The following is a 12,500-nucleotide window of genomic DNA, read 5'->3' as shown; positions in this document are numbered from 1 at the left end:
ACAAGTTGAAGACTGAAGACTGTCCAACTGTCCAACTGTCCCCTCCAGGCTGACATGCTCTCTCACACTACCAGTCCATAAATACTCTTCAGACAGAAACACACTGCACGTGCATGATGGGATACCTCTTCTTATTTTTATTTTCTTGAAGCTGGAGTTTATTAATTGTGTAAGACAAGTGATTAACTTGAAGACACACATGAGACGGGACAGCAATGAAACAGCTTGAGACGATGTCTGAGACTGAAACTTCTGTCTTTTGCCTCAACAGAATAAAAGGATCTCTAAAAATAGCATCTTTCTGTTGTTGAAGCAGTGAATTCTTTAATGACAGCGATGTGTAATGAGCTGATGAGCGATGAGGAGGCTCAGGATGGACTGACATGAACCTGCCTGTCAGGATTACAGAGGAACTAGATGAAGAGACGAAGAAGTGAAGCGAGTCATGGAAGATAACACCGGTTCAGACAGGCACAGATCTCACTGACGGTAACTGAGCCTGTCAGGAAATCTGAAATCTGATCTACGGCTCGGTCTGAGTAAAGATGGGATCACACGACAGCTTCAGGCTGATTCACCCCGAATCACCCCGACCGACGATCGGAGGAGAAACCTGGAGAATATCAGAAGATCAGACGTGTTTCATATTTCATCAGTAGTCTGCAAGCAGCTGATGGTCCAATATTAAAAGCTGTTGTCCTCCAGGCTAATGCTAGCTAGCATGCTACTGTTGACAGAAGCTTCAAGTGTCACCTCCTGTTCTCCCTCAGGAGGAGAAACTGTCTTGACCGTAAAGTTTAAATGTTACTGCTGCAAGTTGTTGAACCACAGCATCAATAGTTTACATCTACTGCCCAATGACATCATGTGACGGAGATCACGTGATGGTGATGGCGGTTGGTGCTGCATCATTCCCTCTGCCACGATAATCGTACGAACATCTTGGACGTGATGTTTTATGATGTTCAGACTTTGTGCGCAGGTTTGAGAAGAGAGACGAAAAACTGAGCAGATTCTCCAACAAGCACCACGAACAACATTTCAAACTTTACGATTGTTTACGTTCAGACTTTGTTAGTTTACGTTCATACTTTATGTTTGTTTACATTCAGACTTTACGTTTGTTTACATTCAGACTTTGCGTTTGTTTACGTTCAGACTTTACGTTTGTTTACATTCAGACTTTAAGTTTGTTTACGTTCAGACTTTACGTTTGTTTACGTTCAGACTTCACGTTTGTTTACGTTCAGACTTTACGTTTGTTTACGTTCAGACTTTACGTTTGTTTACGTTCATACTTTACGTTTGTTTACGTTCAGACTTTACGTTTGTTTACGTTCAGACTTTGCGTTTGTTTACGTTCAGACTTTACGTTTGTTTACGTTCAGACTTTGCGCTTGTTTACGTTCAGACTTTACGTTTGTTTGCGTTCAGACTTCACGTTTGTTTACGTTCAGACTTTACGTTTGTTTACGTTCAGACTTTACGTTTGTTTACGTTCAGACTTTACGTTTGTTTACGTTCATACTTTACGTTTGTTTACGTTCAGACTTTACGTTTGTTTATGTTCAGACTTTGCGTTTGTTTACGTTCAGACTTTACGTTTGTTTACGTTCAGACTTTGCGCTTGTTTACGTTCAGACTTTGTTAGTTTACGTTCATACTTTATGTTTGTTTACATTCAGACTTTACGTTTGTTTACATTCAGACTTTGCGTTTGTTTACGTTCAGACTTTACGTTTGTTTACATTCAGACTTTACGTTTGTTTACGTTCAGACTTTACGTTTGTTTATGTTCAGACTTTGCGTTTGTTTACGTTCAGACTTTACGTTTGTTTACGTTCAGACTTTGCGCTTGTTTACGTTCAGACTTTACGTTTGTTTACGTTCAGACTTCACGTTTGTTTACGTTCAGACTTTACGTTTGTTTACGTTCAGACTTCGCGTTTGTTTACGTTCAGACTTTACGTTTGTTTACGTTCAGACTTCGCGTTTGTTTACATTCAGACTTTACGTTTGTTTACGTTCAGACTTTACGTTTGTTTACGTTCAGACTTCACGTTTGTTTACGTTCAGACTTTATGTTTGTTTACGTTAGGGTTAGGGTTCAGACTTTCAGACTTTGTTTATTTTGAGTGTTGTGTTTTCTTGCTTTTCTCTCCTGCTCCTCATCCTCCTGCTGCTGCTCCTCCTGCTTCTGCCCCTCTTCTTCCTTCTGCTCCTGCTTCTGCGCCGCCTCCTCCTGCTCCATCTCCTCCTCCTCCTCCTCCTGCTTCTGCTCCTCCTCCTCCTCCTCCTCCTGCTCCTTCACTGCCTTCTGCTCCTCCACATTCTTGTGCGCCTCCTCCTTATACTCTTCCTCCTGCTTCTGGTCCTCCTCCTGCTCCTCCTTCTGCTCCTCCTTCTGCTTCTCCTCACCCTCCTCATCCTCCTCCTCCTCCTGCTCCCCCCTCTTCCTGCTGCTTATCTTCCTGCTTCTGCTCCTCCTCTTGCTTCTGTTCCTTCTCCTCCTTCTGTTCCTCCTCCTCCTGCTCCACCTCCCTGTCCTCTTCCTTCTGCTCCTCCTCCTGTTCCTCCTCCTGCTTCTGTTCCTTCTCCTGCTCCTCCTCCTGTTCCTCCTAATTCTGTTCCTCCTCCTCATTCTGTTCCTCCTCCTCCTGCTCTTCCTTCTGCTGCTACTCCGGTTCCTCCTCCTGCTTTTGCTCCTCCTTCTGCTCCTCCTCCTGTTCCTCCTAATTCTGTTCCTCCTCCTCATTCTGTTCCTCCTCCTCCTGCTCCTCCTCCTCCTCCTGCTCTTCCTTCTGCTGCTACTCCGGTTCCTCCTCCTGCTTTTGCTCCTCCTTCTGCTCCCCCTCCTCCTGCTCCTCCTCTTCCTTCTGCTCCTCGACCTCATTCTATTCCTCCTCCTCAACTCAACACTTAACACAATGAGCACATTATGTTGAGGATTATATTCCTCTCCGCAGACTCTCAACATCTTCCTCTTGTCGTCTTCCTCTCCGCAGACTCTCATTGTCTTCCTCTTGTTGTCTTCCTCTCCGCAGACTCTCATTGTCTTCCTCTTGTCGTCTTCCTCTCCGCAGACTCTCATCGTCTTCCTCTTGTCGTCTTCCTCTCCGCAGACTCTCAACATCTTCCTCTTGTCGTCTTCCTCTCCGCAGACTCTCATCGTCTTCCTCTTGTCGTCTTCCTCTCCACAGACTCTCATCGTCTTCCTCTCCACAGACTCTCAACATCTTCCTCTTGTCGTCTTCCTCTCCGCAGACTCTCAACATCTTCCTCTTGTCGTCTTCCTCTCCACAGACTCTCAGCATCTTCCTCTTGTCGTCTTCCTCTCCGCAGACTCTCATCGTCTTCCTCTCTGCAGACTCTTGTCGTCTTCCTCTCCGCAGACTCTCATCGTCTTCCTCTCCGCAGACTCTCATCGTCTTCCTCGTCGTCTTCCTCTCCACAGACTCTCATCGTCTTCCTCTCTGCAGACTCTCATCGTCTTCCTCTCCACAGACTCTCAACATCTTCCTCTTGTCGTCTTCCCCTCCGCAGACTCTCAACATCTTCCTCTTGTCGTCTTCCTCTCCGCAGACTCTCATCGTCTTCCTCTCTGCAGACTCTCGTCGTCTTCCTCTCTGCAGACTCTTGTCGTCTTCCTCTCCGCAGACTCTCGTCGTCTTCCTCTCTGCAGACTCTCGTCGTCTTCCTCTCCGCAGACTCTCGTCGTCTTCCTCTCTGCAGACTCTTGTCGTCTTCCTCTCTGCAGACTCTTGTCGTCTTCCTCTCCGCAGACTCTCATCGTCTTCCTGTCTGCAGACTCTTGTCGTCTTCCTCTCCGCAGACTCTCGTCGTCTTCCTCTTGTCGTCTTCCTCTTGTCGTCTTCCTCTCCGCAGACTCTCAACATCTTCCTCTTGTCGTCTTCCTCTCCACAGACTCTCAACATCTTCCTCTTGTCGTCTTCCTCTCCGCAGACTCTCATCGTCTTCCTCTCCGCAGACTCTCATCGTCTTCCTCTCTGCAGACTCTTGTCGTCTTCCTCTCTGCAGACTCTCGTCGTCTTCCTCTTGTCGTCTTCCTCTTGTTGTCTTCCTCTCCGCAGACTCTCGTCGTCTTCCTCTTGTCGTCTTCCTCTTGTCGTCTTCCTCTCCGCAGACTCTCATTGTCTTCCTCTCTGCAGACTCTCGTCGTCTTCCTCTTGTCGTCTTCCTCTTGTCGTCTTCCTCTCCGCAGACTCTCATCGTCTTCCTCTCTGCAGACTCTCGTCGTCTTCCTCTTGTCATCTCCCTCTCCACAGACTCTCAACATCTTCCTCTTGTTGTCTTCCTTTCCGCAGACTCTCATCGTCTTCCTCTCCGCAGACTCTCATCGTCTTCCTCTCCGGAGACTCTCATCGTCTTCCTCTCTGCAGACTCCCATCGTCTTCCTCTTGTCGTCTTCCTCTCAGCAGACTCTCGCCGTCTTCCTCTTCGCAGACTCTCGTCGTCTTCCTCTCTGCAGACTCCCATCGTCTTCCTCTTGTCGTCTTCCTCTCCACAGACTCTCAACATCTTCCTCTTGTTGTCTTCCTCTCCACAGACTCTTGTCGTCTTTCTCTTGTTGTCTTCCTCTCGTCGTCTTCCGCTCCGCAGACTCCCGTCATCTTCCTCTTGTTGTCTTCCGCGCCGCAGACTTCCGTCGTCTTCCTCTTGTTGTCTTCCTCTCCGCAGACTCCCGTCGTCTTCCTCTTGTTGTCTTCCGCTCCGCAGACTCTCGTCGTCTTCCTCTTGTTGTCTTCCTCTCATCGTCTTCCTCTCCACAGACTCTCGTCGTCTTCCTCTTGTTGTCTTCCTCTCGCCGTCTTCCTCTCCGCAGACTCTCGTTGTCTTCTTCTCGTTGTCCTCCTCTCCGCAGACTTTCATCGTCTTCCTCTTGTTGTCTTCCTCTCGCCGTCTTCCTCTCCGCAGACTCTCGTTGTCTTCTTCTCGTTGTCCTCCTCTCCGCAGACTTTCATCGTCTTCCTCTTGTTGTCTTCCTCTCGCCGTCTTCCTCTCCGCAGACTCTCGTTGTCTTCTTCTCGTTGTCCTCCTCTCCGCAGACTTTCATCGTCTTCCTCTTGTCGTCTTCCGCTCCGCAGACTCCCGTCGTCTTCCTCTTGTTGTCTTCCGCGCCGCAGACTTCCGTCGTCTTCCTCTTGTTGTCTTCCTCTCCGCAGACTCCCGTTGTCTTCCTCTTGTTGTCTTCCGTTCCGCAGACTCTCGTCGTCTTCCTCTTGTTGTCTTCCTCTCATCGTCTTCCTCTCCGCAGACTCTCGTCGTCTTCCTCTTGTTGTCTTCCTCTCACCGTCTTCCTCTCCGCAGACTCTCGTCGTCTTCCTCTTGTTGTCTTCCTCTCATCGTCTTCCTCTCCACAGACTTTCATCGTCTTCCTCTTGTTGTCTTCCTCTCATCGTCTTCCTCTCCACAGACTCTCGTCGTCTTCCTCTTGTTGTCTTCCTCTCACCGTCTTCCTCTCCGCAGACTCTCGTTGTCTTCCTCTTGTTGTCTTCCTCTCACCGTCTTCCTCTCCGCAGACTCTCGTTGTCTTCCTCTTGTTGTCTTCCTCTCATCGTCTTCCTCTCCACAGACTTTCATCGTCTTCCTCTTGTCGTCTTCCGCTCCGCAGACTCCCGTCGTCTTGCTCTTGTCGTCTTCCTCTCCGCAGACTCCCGTCGTCTTCCTCTTGTTGTCTTCCACTCCGCAGACTCTCGTCGTCTTCCTCTTGTTGTCTTCCTCTCATCGTCTTCCTCTCCACAGACTCTCGTCGTCTTCCTCTTGTTGTCTTCCTCTCGCCGTCTTCCTCTCCGCAGACTCTCGTTGTCTTCTTCTCGTTGTCCTCCTCTCCGCAGACTTTCATCGTCTTCCTCTCCGCAGACTCTCATTGTCTTCATCTTGTCGTCTTCCTCTCCACAGACTCTCATTGTCTTCATCTTGTCGTCATCCTCTCCGCAGACTCTCGTTGTCTTCTTCTCGTTGTCCTCCTCTCCGCAGACTTTCATCGTCTTCCTCTCCGCAGACTCTCATCGTCTTCCTCTTGTCGTCTTCCTCTCCGCAGACTCTCATCGTCTTCCTCTTGTTGTCTTCCTCTTGTCGTCTTCCTCTCCGCAGACTCTCATCGTCTTCCTCTTGTTGTCTTCCTCTCGCCGTCTTCCTCTCCACAGACTCTCATCGTCCTCCTCTCTGCAGACTCCCGTCGTCTTCCTCTTGTTGTCTTCCTCTCATCGTCTTCCTCTCTGCAGACTCTCGTCGTCTTCCTCTTGTCGTCTTCCTCTCTGCAGACTCCCGACGTCTTCCTCTTGTTGTCTTCCTCTCATCGTCTTCTTCTCTGCAGACTCTCGTCGTCTTCCTCTTGTTGTCTTCCTCTCCGCAGACTCGTCGTCTTCCTCTCTGCAAACACTAATGTCTTCCTCTCGTCGTCTTCCTCTCTGCACTCTTGTCGTCTTCCTCTCATTGTCTTCCTCTTGTCGTCTTCCTCTCGTCGTCTTCCTCTCGTTGTCTTCCTCTCTGCAGACTCCCGTCGTCTTCCTCTCGTTGTCTTCCTCTCCGCAGACTCTCATCGTATTCCTCTCGTTGTCTTCCTCTCGTCGTCTTCCTCTCTGCAGACTCTCATCATCTTCCTCTTGTTGTCTTCCTCTCGCCGTCTTCCTCTCCGCAGACTCTCGTTGTCTTCTTCTCGTTGTCCTCCTCTCCGCAGACTTTCATCGTCTTCCTCTCCGCAGACTCTCATTGTCTTCATCTTGTCGTCTTCCTCTCCACAGACTCTCGTCGTCTTCCTCTTGTCGTCTTCCTCTTGTCGTCTTTCTCTCCGCAGACTCTCGTCGTCTTCCTCTCGTCGTCTTCCTCTTGTCGTCTTCCTCTCCGCAGACTCTCATCGTCTTCCTCTTGTTGTCTTCCTCTCCGCAGACTCTCGTCGTCTTCCTCTTGTTGTCTTCCTCTTGTTGTCTTCCTCTCCACAGACTCTCGTCGTCTTCCTCTTGTTGTCTTCCTCTCCACAGACTCTCGTCGTCTTCCTCTTGTCGTCTTCCTCTTGTCGTCTTTCTCTCCGCAGACTCTCGTCGTCTTCCTCTCGTCGTCTTCCTCTCGTCGTCTTCCTCTCGTCGTCTTCCTCTCCGCAGACTCTCATTGTCTTCCTCTTGTCGTCTTCCTCTCCGCAGACTCTCATCGTCTTCCTCTTGTCGTCTTCCTCTCTGCAGACTCTCATCGTCTTCCTCTTGTTGTCTTCCTCTCTGCACCGACACAAAGGCTGGGTTTGTTTGGGTTGAGCTCTACCCACACAGCGCTGAGAGGACGGGGGGTTCAGTTCAGCAGAACACCGTGTTCTGCAAATGTGTGTCACATTCTCTGCTGCCATGTCAATAATGGAGAGCTGCCAACAGAGCCGACACCTCGAGCAGCACAAGGACGAGGAGGAGGAGGAAGTTTAAAACACTGCAGAGCTGCATCACACACACTCTGCACACACACACACACACTGCATCTCACACACACTCTACATCACACACTGCATCTCACACACACTCTACATCTCACACACACTCTGCACACACACACACACTGCATCTCACACACACTCTACATCACACACACTGCATCTCACACACACTCTGCATCTCACACACACTCTACATCACACACTGCATCTCACACACACTCTACATCTCACACACACTCTGCACACACACACACACTGCATCTCACACACACTCTACATCACACACACTGCATCTCACACACACTCTGCACACACACACACACACTGCATCTCACACACACTCTACATCACACACACTCTGCACACACACACACACTGCATCTCACACACACTCTACATCACACACTGCATCTCACACACACTCTACATCTCACACACACTCTGCACACACACACACACTGCATCTCACACACACTCTACATCACACACACTCTGCACACACACACACACTGCATCTCACACACACTCTACATCACACACTGCATCTCACACACACTCTACATCTCACACACACTCTGCACACACACACACACTGCATCTCACACACACTCTACATCACACACACTGCATCTCACACACACTCTGCACACACACACACTGCATCTCACACACACTCTACACCACACACTGCATCTCACACACACTCTGCACACACACACTCTGCACACACACACACACTGCATCTCACACACACTCTACATCACACACTGCATCTCACACACACTCTGCACACTGCATCTCACACACACTCTACATCACACACTGCATCTCACACACACTCTGCACACACACACACACTGCATCTCACACACACTCTACATCACACACACTGCATCTCACACACACTCTGCACACACACACACACTGCATCTCACACACACTCTACATCACACACACACTCTGAACACACACACACACTGCATCTCACACACACTCTACATCACACACACTGCATCTCACACACACTCTACATCACACACCCTCTGCACACACACACACACACTGCATCTCACACACACTCTACATCACACGCACTCTGCACACACACACACACACACACACACTGCATCTCACACACTATTATTATTATTATTGTTATTTCAGTCAGATTGTTTTTGTCCATCAGCAGCAGACACAGGATGAAAACTGACTCATGATCAGTGTTCAGTCCACTCACAGGTTCAGTCTCCTGCCCATGCCTTTGAGCCAGGCATTGTCCTCAGATCTCCTGTCACGGTGCACGAAGACAAAAAGTCATCTTCATCATGGGATCAACATGTTCTTGTCCTGATGTTCTGAGCAGCTTCATGTGTTTGTCTCTGGGACAGAGTTCTGTTCTATAAAACACATTTTATGACCCACATGTTGAACATAAAGACTTTTATTAAAAAGCGTCTCTACATTATTGGAGCAGGAACAGATTGTGCTGCTGCTGCTGCTGCTGCTGCTGGTTTTAATTTTCTGCCCTGTTAAAAAACATCTTTATGACTCATTTAAAGGTCAGTGACTCACACTGGAAACCATCCAGTCACAGTTCACACACGTCTGTCTGTCTGTTGAAGCCACATATCTCCAACATGTGGCTCAATGCTCGAGTCTTCAACCAGATTCTCACTGTAGAGATTTAGGTTCCTGTCGCAAGTCCTGAGAAAATAAAAGCACACGGTGAGTCTTGTTCTTCCTGTTGAAGGTTACATCAGCTGACTCTCAGTGAAGGTGACATGTTCAGCCTGACATGAAACGATTATTAAACTGATCATTTATCAGCTGCTGCGGAGCTTCACTACATATAATCAGATTCAGATTAATTCTCCTTTATGATTGAGATCCTTCTTCACACTGCAGGAGAAACATGAGTGTGTGGACAGGATCAGTCTGATGTGTGTCATCAACGCCACGATGAGTTTCTACAAACTTCTCGTTTCTTTGTGTTCATTTTTAAACTCTATGTTATGTTCAGGCACAAAAACTAGCATGTTAAAAACATCATGTTCTGTCTTTAAATACTTAATACGCCGACACTGAAACAATATTTGCTGCAGCACTGAGGCCCCGATCACAGAGACTCGACACTGCAGGTGCAGTCGCTTAAAAACATCTTGGAAAACGCCTGTTTGAAGCCGCGCTGCGTCATTAATGGTAAAAACAGCACAACTCCACAACTTGTGCTGAAAAGTTGAACACATTTTAACATCTAATAACTGCTACACAAACACGACGGGCAGCGCTGCCAGATGTGTGTTCACCCTTCAACATGTGGTCAGGAGCCTCGACCTGCCGACACACAGCTGCTCCTGATGACTGTCCAGGTGTGTCGTCGTGTCGTTGTGTCGTCGTGTTGCGTGCGTCTCTGATGAAGTATGAAAAGATTCACTGACACGTTAAGAACCATGAAAACTGTAGAGTTCTGTTTCCTGGACACAGAGGGGGGGTCCGCCATTCAGTTCACTGTAATCCAGGCTGATTGTTCAGGTCAGGAGGACACAATGTTCCTGCTTCACACACTCTCTCACACACACACACACACACACACTCACACACTCACACACACACACACACACATGCTATAATCCCGTCCTTCCTGGCAGCTTGAACACTTTGGTCACATTCACAGAGTTCTGAGTAATTAAGAGGAGAAAAGCAGCAAGTTCCCACTGTGTGTGTGTGTGTGTGTGTGTGTGTGTGTGTGTGTGTGTGAGAGTGTGTGTGTGTGTGTGTGTGCGTGTGTGTGTGTGTGTGTGTGTGTGTGTGTGTGTGTGCGTGTGTGTGTGTGTGTGTGTGTGATGAGCGTTCAGTCACAATAAGCTCGTCCTCTCATGTGTTCATAAAGTTCTGTACAGTTCTAGATAAGCGCAGCACGTTGACCTTTGACCCCTCGTCAGATGCAGCGCGGTGTAACTGTACTGTTGACGGTTCTGTTGACGGTTCTGTTGACGGTTCTGTTGGCAGTTTGCCATGCTGCATTGATCCTTTCTCACTTGGAGGTTTAGGTCAACCTGTTTTTTGGAAACGTTCCTGCTAAAGCTGACTACTATGTTGGTCCGCTCCACCGAGGTACTGCTGCCAATCTGCTTACAGGCTCACTACGACACCCCCGCAGGAACATTACGTTAGAATAGTAACCGTGAGGGGAGGGACCGTTCTCACCCGGTCCAAAACAACTACACCAGCCAGAGCGGCGCTGAGACCTGAGAGGAAATCCAGGATTATTTTTGACCACTCTCCGCTCCATGACGCTGTCTCACAGCTGAGACCAGAAGTCCAGATAGTGTTTTCTATTTGTTCCCAGTGAGGAGACAGAGACAGACAGAGAGAGAGGCAGACGGAGAGACAGACAGAGAGGCAGACAGAGGTGGAGGAGGACAGAGGACAGAGGTGGACAGATGGACAGAGGTGGAGGAGGACAGATGGACAGTGTGTTCTGAGAGAATGAACGAGGTTCTTCAGTGTTTCAGGTGAAACTTCAGAGTTTACTGCAGGAAACAAAGTGACCTTTCACAATAAGAGTTCATAATAATTATGGTAATAATAATAATAAGAGAATCACGTCTGTGGTGAAAAGATGAAAAATAAAAGTTTGAAACAGAAACCATCTTTGTTCTTAGAGTTGAATCATCCTGCAGTTAATGATTATTATATTGATTATTGATTATTGATTATTGATTATTGATGGCTGTGGTCTGTCTCACTGAGCTGCAGCTCCTCTGTGGATGCTGATGTTCAGCATCAGTCTCAGTGTGCAGCATGTAGTCATGTTGTTACTGTCTCAGAGTGTCAGAGTGTCTCTGGACTGACTGCAGTGGATTCAGATCACCTGCTGCAGGTGTGCAGACTGACGCCTGATTAATGAATGGCAGCAGCTTCAGCCAATCAGAGCGTGAGGACGGCCTTTAGTGAGGGTTTCAGAGAGGTGTGGCCTGACAGCAGGTGAGTGTGATTGTCATTTTGATTGTGTGTTTGACTCACTGCAGACCTCATCCAAACACTGTCACACACAGACAGTTCTGGTGCTGTCTGTGTTTGGACCTGTTCACACGTCTCTGCTGTCCTTCTTCTTTCTGTTGGAGAATCCTCTGACTGAGCTGAGCGGCCGTCACAAGTCACCGTTCATCCAGACCTCCTGCATCATCAGGCTGATCAGTGCAGAGTGCTGCTGCCTGTCAACAGTGTGACGTTTGTTTCAACTGGACCTGTGACACCTGAGCCCCTCTACACCCCTTCACTCCTTCAGTTCTCACATTGTATTTCATTGTGGACGTTACAGGTGGTAAAAGATATATATATATGGATGTATATGTGTGAACAGCAGGGGGCAGAGCTCACAGCTCTGGTGTTGAGCACTAACAAAGAAGAGGTGTGACAGCCAATCAGAACTGTCTGGGCTCTGCTTGAGAGGAAGTCCAGTATCCAGATGCAGAGTGTTTAGGTTCTGGTCGGCTTCATGGTGAGATTGTGTTGAATGCTGAGCTGAAGTCAACAAACATCCTGATGCAGCTGTTCTGTTCCTCCAGCTGTGTGGATACGACTTCTCTGTGGATCTGTTGGTTCAACTTACACAATCAATCAATCTTTATTTGTGTAGCGCCAATTCACAACAAAAGACGTCTCATGACACTTAGCAAAGTGAGCAGGTCCAAACAGAACACATGTTCGGGTTATCTGTCAAACACTCCACTGTTTACATCCATCACCTGTTTCTGGAGCAGAATGATGAAGTCAGCCTCACATTGAAGAACACGTATTGAACATGAGCATGAAGTGAATGAGTGACAGGATGAATGTGTGAACACTGTCTGTTGTTGTTCAGAAGGATCAGAACAACTTAACCTCGAGCAGAACGTCCTGAACAGAAACAAACTGTAAGCTTCAAACAAACTCTTTGGTTTTCCTCCAACACTGATGACTAACTGAACTTATAGGCTGGATTTCACTAATTCCACACACACCATGGATGTCCAACTTAACACAAGGTTCATAATCCCGTAAGCTATTAACAGACTGA

The 12,500-nt window shown here is 48.2% G+C and overlaps 1 long non-coding RNA gene across 1 annotated transcript in view; it reads right to left on the bottom strand.

The window, feature by feature from the left end:
• The window catches only part of LOC311261475, a 4,149-nt gene extending 2,707 nt beyond the window's left edge, over window positions 1-1,442 (bottom strand). Inside the window, exon 1 of the long non-coding RNA XR_014623151.1 lies at window positions 1-1,442. This exon is cut by the window's left edge and continues 1,053 nt beyond it. This is a non-coding gene — a long non-coding RNA (uncharacterized lncRNA).
• Window positions 1,443-12,500: the final 11,058 nt, after the last annotated feature.

Source organism: Pagrus pagrus, assembly GCF_965226575.1.
Source record: "Pagrus pagrus genome assembly, chromosome: 1".
NCBI classification, from domain to species: domain Eukaryota; kingdom Metazoa; phylum Chordata; class Actinopteri; order Spariformes; family Sparidae; genus Pagrus; species Pagrus pagrus.
The sequence above is the reverse complement of the archived record's forward strand: the minus strand, read 5'-3'. Positions and strand labels throughout refer to the sequence as shown.